We start from the raw sequence: 10,951 nt of genomic DNA, 5'->3' as shown, positions 1-10,951 counted from the left end.
AGCATCACTTGCGAGCTTATTAAAAGTGCAGAATTTTAGCTCCAACCACAGATTCACTGAATCAGAATGTGCATTTTAACAAGACCCCAGGTGATCTGTATGCTTATTAAGGTTTCAGAGTCGCTGGTGTATAGGATGAAGTTCTGATACTTAACAGCTGTGTGACCTTGACCAAGTTATTTGGCTTCTTCATAACTCAGCTTCCTCGCCTGTAAAGGTGGGCTAATGATAGCATCTCCTTGCACAGTTGTGAGACCTTAGTTAACACACATGAAGTGCTTAGGATTGTGCCTGGCACCTGGTAAGCGTGAAACAAATGTGAGCCATTATTACTCTTCCCTGGGATGCACGCCTCAAATCCCACTCAGGCAAACTGGCTGAACTGAAGGTGACAGAAGAGGAGGAGGAGGGGAAGATACGTCTGTGTGTAACGTGGGATGGAGAGAAATGCCCTGATAACAAGAGGAATAATTTTTTTGATTGCTAATGAAAAATTCAATTGTGAGAGCATTAGGCCAAGCTTAGAGTACTGAGAGCTCCAGGAAGAGTGAATGGTCATTCATACGATGGGTTTATTAACATCAACCACGGCCAGTACTACTACTGCTGGGTCCTGGAGATTGAGCAGTGACCAAGACAGACAAGTCCCAGCCTCCAAATCGAGAAGGTCTGAAGTGTCTGCTAACACTGAGGAAAGTCAAGGCCTATGGATATTATATTACTGTGGCCTATTTAGACAACCCAGTGATGGGGCCTGGGAATTTGCATTGGCTCTCTCCCACGATCTTTTGCTTTTTTCTAGTGAGGAAGATTGGCCCTGAGCCAACGTTTGTCACGAATCCTCCTCTTTTTGTTTGAGGAAGATTATCCCTGAGCTAAGTTCTGTGCCAGTCTTCCTCTATTTTGCATGTGGGATGCCACCACAGCATGGCTTCATGAGCGGTGTGTGGGTCCACACCCAGGATCCAAACCCACAAACCCCAGGCACTGAAGCAGAGCACGTGAACTCAGCCACTACACCATCGGGCCAGCCCCAACTCCCGAGATCTTATTAATCTGATAGTTCCTCCAACTCTTCTTTCTTCCATGCCTCACAGCCAGCCAGCTCAGGCACTTATGAGCTCAGCTGGGTTGTATCAACTGCTGAGCTGAACACATCAAGAGTAAGACTAGGAGATCATAGAGGCTGGCCATCCACACAGAGCCAGTTTTCCGGAGTTGTCTTTCTGAAACACAGATCTGATCTTGTTACTCCCTGTTCAGAAACCTCGAATAGTACACAGGGCCGTTCACACTCTAGCCCCAAACTATTTGGCAGCCTCACTACAAATTATTACCCCTCTCAAGTATGCGCCCCACACCTTAATTACAAGAGTGGGTAAAAACTGGGGCTCTGTTCAGAACTGGGTTTCAAATCCAAGCTTTGTTGCTTATTGTGTATGTGAAGTTGGGCAAGCTGTCCAGCCTGAGACTCAGTTTTCACATCTGCTGAATTGGAATGACAATAATAAAATAGCTAATATGACTCCACATCAAGCACCGTTGTAGGCACTTTTCATCTATTGATTTGCTTAATCTTCACCACGGTGCTGCCTCATAGCCTTGTTGGGAAGACTGAGTGAGTTAGCAAATGCAAGAGCCTAGAACTGTGCCTGATATGAAGTCATATTAGCTATTAACATCATTGACATAAATATTACAACACAAACAGGCTCTAGGCTTTCAATAGTTCCTTGTCTCTGGAACGACCAGCTCCCCTCCTCTGTGCTGCAAACTCCTAGTGTTCCTCAAAAAGTCCAGCTGGTTTTGTTTTGGTTTTGGTTTTTGGTGAAGAGATTGTCCCTGAGCTGACATCTGTCGCCAATCTTCCTCTTTTTTTCCTTCTTCTCCCCAAAGCACCAGTACACAGTCGTATATCCTAGTTGTAGGTCGTTCTAGTTCCCCTATGTGAGACGCCGCCACAGCATGGCTTGATGAGTGGTGCCAGGTCTGTGCCCGGGATCCAAACTGGCGAAACCCCAGGCCACTGAAGCAGAGCGTGCAAACTTAACCATTCAGCAACAGGGCCCAGCCCCCAAAACTCCAGCTTTTCAGGCTTCCACACACAGAATAAATCACCTCTTCCATACCTGTTCTCATAGCACTTTAAATACACCTCCCTATGTCTCACTCATCCTAGTTCATTGAAAATAATGTTTGCATATCAGTCCCCACTGCTAGACTGTGGGCTTCTAAGCAGTAAAGATCCTATCTTATTTACTTTTTATAGTTAGGGCTGACTTTAATATGGAACATAGCAGGTATGCAATGAATGTTTGTTGAATGAATAAATGAAGGTCTGACTGAATGATTAAACACTTTCAGGAAAGGACCTAAAATGGGATCTTCCACAGAGAAGCAAGGTTGGGGAGTAAAACAATCTGGATCTCTTCTATGCTGCACCCCTCCCCCACTGAGCAGCAAAGCCATCACCAGCACAAGCTTCCCCACTGTCACCAGGCTGACTGTTCCTCCCCACCAAGAACACCCCCATCCCCCCTTGCTGTAGACACACCACTCAGCTCTGGCAGCGACAGAAATGAAGAGGATTACATCATTTGTTACAACCAAATGGTTATTATAGTAATAAGTATAATTAGCATTAGACAATTACAATAATAACACATTTCCTTGTTTCAGAGGTACTTTTTTAAAAAACAGGTTTATTTAATGACCCCCCCACACCCCCAAGAGAAAACAGCTCTTTTCACGAAGAGCAGAGGGCTCTTTCATTCTGCTGAGATGCTATCTTAGTGAAGGAACGTTATTGACAAACCCCATAAAACAGGAGCAGAGTTCCTTGGAGCGAAAGCTTTTTTGCTTTCTCTCTCTGGTTGCTCTGGGGAGAAGAAAACCTTGTGCCTCTCTTTCGAAGGATTAGGAGAACCGGGTGAAGGATAGAAAAGATGAGACGAGGGAGAGGGCAAGAGAAAAGAAACATATTCTCAAACAGCTGGAGCTTAAGATCCATGGCTGACTAGCTCCCACCCTTTCTTCCTGGTCCAGCCGACCAGCAGGGAATCCAGGCTGTTTGTTCGTGGAGGCGAATGAGCGTCTGAGGGAGTTTTCCAAGCTCTGCAGGAGTAAGAAGTACACAGAGTGAGACGGCTGAGGAGGAGATCACAAGCGGGTAATGAACAGAGCATGACTCTGCTCCGCATGGACATACCCACATCAGATGCTTGTACTAAATCTAGTTAGTCATCACCTGCTTTTTCCAAAAAGATTTGGGAGAGCTTACAATCATACGCAATGCAAGATTTAAAAACAAGAGAAAATTAGGACACACATAGACAGTTCATAACTTGTTGACATGTGCATAAGTGCACTTTCCATATTGTATGTAAACACAGACACATCCTGTGTGCATACACAGACATGTACCTCATACATAGTAGGCTCTCAATAAATACTTAGCGAATTAATGAAACAAACTCACTCCTAAAGACAAAGAAACATCAAATATCAAAATAAGTAACTCAGGTATAGCCTAAATATAGACATACAAATGTCTATAAATATAGACATATAAATACATATAAACATTCATAGGTAAAATATCTATGTGAATACATGCCTCATGAATATAAAACAGACCACTGTCTACACACGTGTGAGTGTACACACCATTTTACACACATATACATAAAATTAAACCTCATCCTTTCACAACAGACACAGCCATAGATGGACATATAAGCACTTTGCAAACCCATATATACATGTAAAACCTGGCCACATTTCCACATATATGTGCAAGTGCACACTCACAAAAACACACATTCACACACATAGACAGGTGCATATAGACTCAACACACACACACGCAAACCGAATATAAATCAAACAAGAACGGCTGTAAAGATAAGCGTCTCTGCTCATCGCTCTCACCTTCTCTAAATGACAATGCCCAGAGGCATGAACTTAATCTAGGGCTCTCGCCCATCACACCCAATGCAAGAGAAGGCAAGAGTTTTAGGCCACCCACTAAGGAATCTGTCTGTCTCCAAGGACATACACACGTGTGTGTCTTATCCGAGCACCCCGGGATTTCGAGCTCTCCACAGATCATTGGGAGTGAAACGTGTGTTGACCTACTTCCCAGGTGCTCCAGAGAAAGTCCTTCTTTACCCTCTTTGACTCCCACTATCTGGTCCATTCCATCATACGTCCCAGATGAATGTTATTCCATTCTCTTTGAATTTTCAGCCAAGTAGGTTGCCCCATAAGCCGGAGGTACAGCCCCTCTCCTCACCCACCCCGTCAGCAGAGAATATCTTCTCTTTCCCGTCTTGATATCACTGCTCCTCTCTTCCAAGGAGCTTCTCACACCTTTCCCTTAAGACATTCAGCTGCATATGGAGCTACCATGTTTTCTTTCCACAAATAGCTTTCCTTTCCTGTAATGTCTAAAATGCATTTATTCTAGCTCTCTTTAGTCATTTGTTGGTTTAATGTTTTATTCCATTATTTGTAGGTCCTTTATGGGTATGTCAAGACATCTATCTTAGATTTAAGTTTCTGCTACTGAGGAGATTGGGCCTACCTGTGGATGCCTTTGTACAGTGGCCAACACTTGCCAGGTATTGTCATTCTATCCCCACTCTATCTTTGGATGGACTGTGTCTTAAGTGTTTCAGGAAGACACACAGAGAAAAAGAGATATAACACCCATCTCAGAGGTCCTCAGACTGACGGTAGGAACAAACATTAAGAAAGAAACAGAATAATGAGGCAAAAAATTCTATAATGTCAGAGCTAGAAGAAGATTGAGGGATAATTTAATTCTGACTCCTCATCTTCCAAGAAAGGAACAGGGGTTCAGAGAAATGAAGTGACTTGCCCAGAGTCACCTAGAAAAATGACTGGCAGAGAGGAACACAACTCTAGGCTTCCGTCTCCTAGTCCAATATTCCTTCCACTACATTGGCATTTCCCAAACTAAATTTCATGAAACACTCATGTCCCCAAAACCGATAAGAGATTTTTCTTTAAAAAGGCTTCCGTGGTCTAATAATATTGCATAGTATGTCCCCTCTTGGAGATTCAAAATGAATACTATGTTAAAGGTTCTGAGAAGCCCTGAAGTTTAAGATTTTAGTTTTGTCTGGTCCAGTGTTTCCTAAACTGAACTGGTCATGTAATCCTTTTTTAAGAAACTGCTATTAACGCATGTGGGACATGAGCGTTTTGAGGATTACACAGTTTCGGAAACACAGTACTCCTCAGAACACAACAATGGGGAGGGTCTGAGTTGAGTTTCTTCTAAAAAAGAGAAGCACTGGGGCTGGCCCCATGGCCTAGTGATTAAGTTCGATGCACTCTGTTTCAGTGGCCTGGGTTCAGTTCCTGAGTGTGGACCTATACCACTTGTTGGCAGCCATGATGTAGCAGCGACCCACATACAAAATAGAGGAAGATTGTCACAGATGCTAGCTCAGGGCGAATTTTCCTCAAGCAAAAAGAGGAAGATTGGCAACAGATTTTAGCTCAGGGCAAAGCTTCCTCAGCAAAAGACAAAAAAAGAGGCAGTGAATTGAGCACAAATATACAAGCATAAGACTGGATACAAGCATAAAAAAGGAGGAACATGTGGAGCAGGGCTGGATGAAAAGCAAGGTGAGGATATCCCAAGAGGTAGAAATGATCCATCAAAGGCTTAATTAAAGGAGATGTTTAGGGTTCAGAAACCAAATTCTCCCAGTAGTGGTAAAGGAGGGAAAAGCTATTATTATTATTATTACTATTATTATTATTATTATTATTATTATTATATCAAGATGCTAGGAAAGGCGGATTTCAAATCATTTAGTTAAAAGATGGAAGCATCAGCATTCTCCATAGCAAAAACTGGCAGCCCCAATCATGAGAGGGGAGCCTCACACATAGTAGGCATTCAATAAATATTTATTGAATGAATGAATCAGTGAAGCAAGCCAATTTGCCTCTAGCAATGGAGAGAGACCAAGCCCAGTGAATCCAAAGTTACTGCTAGTCTTCTGCATCTCCAGGGAGGATTAATGTTCTATGGGAAAGAGGAGTAGGAATATATGACCAGAGACCCATAGCCATTGACTCTCTTATCGCCATAGGGTCTGAGGGATTTTTCCCAGCAAAGCCCAGCAATGGGACCGAGTCGAGCTGGTGGAGGGAATGAGTCAGGTTGAGCTGTTTGTTTGTTCTCCAGGGCAGGGACATGCAAGAGTCAATAAACACTCTGGAGCCTCTTTGACTGGGCCTTGGAGCAAGAGATCAGCTTGTTTGTTCTAGAAAATTGAACTTGGGTCAAAATGGCTCTCAGGGCCTCCCTTCCCTTAGGTAGAGACCTCCAGGCGGCAACTGAGGTCATCCACGGGGCAGCCAGGTGCTCCACCTAACAATGCATTCCACATAGGAAGGGCCTTTCACCAAGCTATTTTTTTCTTCATAACATGCAATGAACACAACAGTCTGCCACCTACTAGTTGCAGGATGTCTTATTAGTTAACATAGGCCACAAAACTGGTAACAGCACCAGGTTAAGGCTGTGGCATATCCAAGCTGGTTCACAAGGTTACAGAACCCCAAGACTGGAAATAACCTTAAGAAGTCACTTCAAATACCCCTCTGACTCTAAGAAGGATCACCAGACCCATCCACCGCTAAGTCAGTCTTCTTTTCTTCTTTCCTCTCCCCAAATACAGAAGTAATTTCAACTTTCTCAGACTGTCCAATCCCAGCTGTATTCAAGCAACAATATAATATCCCCCTGTGTGTTCCAAGCCTTTCCATTAAGAAGCTCCTAATCTAACTAAATTGACAGAATCTAAATATCTATAAAGTGACTTCAGAATGCTTATTAACCAACAAAGCAGCAAATACAAACCAACAACTGGGCTGAAAAGATGCAGGGCCAAGAAGCATTCAAAGACAGAAGAGGTTACTTAAGGAAGGCTTCCTGGAAGAGGGAATATGAAGCTGAGTCGGAGGGGAAGAAAGGAGAAGAAGGGAGAGCAAAATGAAGTCATCCCAGCCTGGCAGGGAAAGTGCTTAAGGGACATTTCAGAGGCCAGAAAACGTGTAGCACAGTCAGGAGACCAGGAAGCAGCTTGGTTTGGCTAAAGTAGACAATAGGGAGGGAGGAAAAAGAACTGAGTGGAAGGAAGTTGATAGGGGAGTCTTGCAGGTAAAGCAGGAGTCTGAATGTGACAGGCAGAAGCATGGGTAGTATTAAAAGTCTTGCAGGATGAGTCAACAGACATGGGCTCCAGTTCTGGATCTGCCACCGTCTCATGTGCCGTAGGTCTGTCTTCTATTCTGTAAAATAGGACAGTGGATTAGAGGATCTATAGGATCCCTTGCAGTTCTAAAACTCTTGCTGCTAAGGTACAAGAGATAATAAGGACTACCACGTGGTTCCTCAACAAACCCATTTCATATCTTTTCCCTTATACAAGACAAGTCTAAGTTCCCTTTATCCTTGCGACTGAATTACAACTTGAGCATATTTACTATGTCAAAGATTAATCCTCTAAACCCGGCAAGCTCGCTGGTTGAGCAGCAAGGAAATATCTCTATAAAAAGAATAGACTCTATAAATTATTGGTCACTTACCTAGGGTTGTTACTAAATTATTTTAAAAGGATATATATTCTGCTCCTGCACTCTCACTTCTGTCTCTCTCAGACTAATTGCTTCCTGAGCTAGGAAGAGCGTCCAGACAGAGACCTAGGAAGTTTGATATATTGGGATCCTTCAACTGCCGGGATTCCAGATGATAAATAAACTGCACGGTGGAATTTGAATCAACCTATTCAGAGACTTGAGAGGAGTAAGAGGGTAAGTCATTGAAATTACCCTCTTTCTTTCCATTCTAAGCATTCGAAGCTGCATAGCATCTCAACTGGCTTTAATTAAGGAAATACCAGCTTTGCCATGCTTCTACCTCAAGCCTTATCGTATTGTCCTTTAAATGTTTATTTTTCTGTCCACCACTCTAGAATGCAAGCTCCTCGATGGCAGGGGTTTAATCTTATTCATCTTTAAATACGAGCTAGCATAGTGACCAGCACATAGTTGGTGCTTGTGCCTACAGGACTGTTTAGTGTTTGAATGCATAGATGAAGAAATCGTAATCTAATTGAGAAAAACTTTCTGGTGTCCAGCCTTAGTCTTATGCTACCACAACCACTCACCCACTTTTGCCGACTGGGCCAGTAAATGACATCCCCTTGCATCTGAGTTAGTTTTCTACCCACCCCCACCATACCCTGTGGGTAACTCTATCACAGCTCTGATCATACTCTAGTGTAAACGCTGGTTTACTGGTCTATCTTCCCACCGACCTTGTCTAGAATAGTAACTATCACAAATAAGGCAATTTGTTAGCTGAATCAAAGAAGCACAGTAGCTTATCTTTTTAGGGTTATGACCAAGGAAAGAATCTTTTAGGAGACTATCAAAGGTAAATCTCTATGATATATATACACCCCTTACATTATGTCTACTTGACCAAAGAAGAGGCTTATAGAAGCAATTGTATGGATATTTTAATTCTCTAAACATGTTTCAGAAAAACATAGGTTGTCTACACAGATCCGATTATCTAGGTAATTGTTCACCTCTAGTACCTTGGAGTATTATGAATTCTAAAATGCACTATGAGGGGTGTGGAATGGAGCACAGAATGCAAACACAGGCCCTATTGTTAGGGATGCCCAGACTGGAAGACATCAGTGAGGATGAACACGAGGAAGTGAAGACCATTAACGGTATACAATTAGCCAAAGAAGGGCATCAGGCAAGGTAAGCCTCCGGGAAGGTAAGCCTTGGCTTGGGAACTAAGCAGAGATGGCTGATCATTCACATTTTGACAAGCTGTCCTTTTACTGGCCCAGGAGAGCTGCTTAGGTGAAGTGAGGAAAGTACAGACCGCAGGAAGAATGAGGAACAGACTATTTAGTAGTTTGAGGGAAATCAAGGCCTGAAATGCAATAGGAACTAATGTTCATATTCTCACATGTATCTTACAGGGGGAAAGGAAATAGATCAAAAAGTCATTAAATAAGGCGGGCTAAGGAGAGTAGTGCTGAAATAGGAAGATCTCAGGCCTGATTCACAGGGTGTCATGATGTTCTTATAGACGCTGGAGGCAGACTGTAGGGGATCACTAGGAGATTCCCCATCAGGGAATATGAGCTAATTAACTAGAAAACTAAGATGACGGGAAAGCTAACAAGATTCTTGATGAGCCATAATGGATCTAGGCTGCTAAGCTGCTCTACCTCTCCAACTCACCCACCTCCACACAAGGGCCATTTCCCTTAAGAAGGCCCTCTTCCTTTTCAGCTCCATCAGGAAGACTTTCATAACTAAGGACCCCCACAATGCCCTTCCCCACAAACAGCTATTTGGAGCTTGGCCAGGCCATGTCCCACTCATTAATTTCCTGACCTTTTGTCACTCCGTCTACCTCTGGAGATCGCAGTCTGTCTCGTCTCAGGAGAAGGCTGCCCAGAATAGAAATCATCTTATCTTCCTTTGTGAATTTTACTCCCAGAAGTTGTCCCTGGTAGGAAAGCACAGACTGCCTGAAGAAGACCAGCCCTCTGACGGCTCCATTCCCCGCGTCACAGAATCTGCAATGGGCTCCTCTCTCACACTAGAGTTATGGAGCAGGAGTTATGGCTCTCCCTGTAAAAAGTCATTATAATTATGAAAAATGTCTATGGCTCTTTCCACTGTTTAGGCAAAGCCTCTGGCTGTCCTGATGAGCAAAGATTTAAGATCCTGTTCTCCATAAAGATGGCTAGATAGCCCCAGAGATAGATGTGTTAACGCCTAATTGGTCATTGTTGAGTCATCAAATCCGTTTCAGACAGCGGGATTGGACAATCCTGACTGATAAGGGAGGACAGAAAACAGCTGAGAGGAGGGCAGCACGGGATTCTTCCTGCCGTTCTCATTCTGCGCTGGCTCCCCCCACTCTCACTGCTCCTTTACTCAGGATTGCTAAGAATAGGCGATCCCACAGTCTTTCTCAGGAGTAGCCTCTTTCAACCTCCCAGCAAGGCAGTGCTTCCTTTAGTCTAATCCTAATCGCTCACGGTTAAAGCCCCAGTTGTTTCTGCTCTGGCCTCAGGAAAAACCAGCATTCTCCTCTTCTTGAGCTTTCAGTACTTCAAATCCATTGATCAGTATGTCCTCTCCTCCCTACTTCCTCTATCTCCCCATTCCGTTCCCGACCTTTCTCTTCTCCACATTAATCATAACTTTCTCATTTATATCCTTTCTTCAAAGCCATGTAAATTTTTTAAAATGCTTTTCTAGAACCCCTAATAATTGTAGTGAATATCACTTAATTCCGACTGGGTAAAATATTTTATTTGAACAATGGTCATTTGGGCAGCAAACAATGCAGAGACATTGGCCAACCACACGGACCTGTAGACTGGGAAGGTGATAACTGATCCAGCGTAGACACGAGTGAAGAAGATGGCACTATTTGCAATTTCTGGCTTTAAAAGCAAGAGAAAAGAGGACAACCTGTGGTTAGGGCAAGAGTTTCAAGATGCCAGAGTGTGCAAAACCTTCATTTCAGACTTTTAAACACAAAGGGCATCTTTCCTATTTGAGTTAGAAGATTTTCCAGGAGGTAAAAATAACTTCTCAGGAGGATAGGACAAAATGACTTCTCAAGGAAAACCTGTGACTTTTCTTCCTTCCCAAGGAAGATGATTGGGTTTGTAGAAATGGTAAAGGAATGGTGTCTGTGCCCAGAGTAAAGCTGCAGAGGATGAGGGCAAGAGGGTAAATAAGGATTTGAGGCCCTGGTTGCCTCTACCCACCCACCCTATCCAGGTGGTTGCAATTGAGCAGCAATTCCATTTGAGTTACCACTCAAAATACTCTGCCGTCACCCACTATTATTAGG

General features: G+C 43.4%; 1 long non-coding RNA gene across 1 annotated transcript in view; it reads right to left on the bottom strand.

Annotated features, from left to right (window-relative positions):
* Positions 1–2,682: 2,682 nt before the first annotated feature.
* The window catches only part of LOC138924687 (uncharacterized), a 45,171-nt gene continuing 36,902 nt past the window's right edge, over positions 2,683–10,951 (bottom strand). The window contains exon 6 of the long non-coding RNA XR_011439764.1: positions 2,683–3,114. This is a non-coding gene — a long non-coding RNA (uncharacterized lncRNA). The remainder of the gene's footprint in view (positions 3,115–10,951) is intronic.

The sequence above is a fragment of the Equus caballus genome, chromosome 6, assembly GCF_041296265.1.
Source record: "Equus caballus isolate H_3958 breed thoroughbred chromosome 6, TB-T2T, whole genome shotgun sequence".
Lineage (NCBI taxonomy): Eukaryota > Metazoa > Chordata > Mammalia > Perissodactyla > Equidae > Equus > Equus caballus.
Note: the sequence above shows the minus strand (reverse complement) of the source record. Positions and strands in the feature narration are given on the sequence as shown.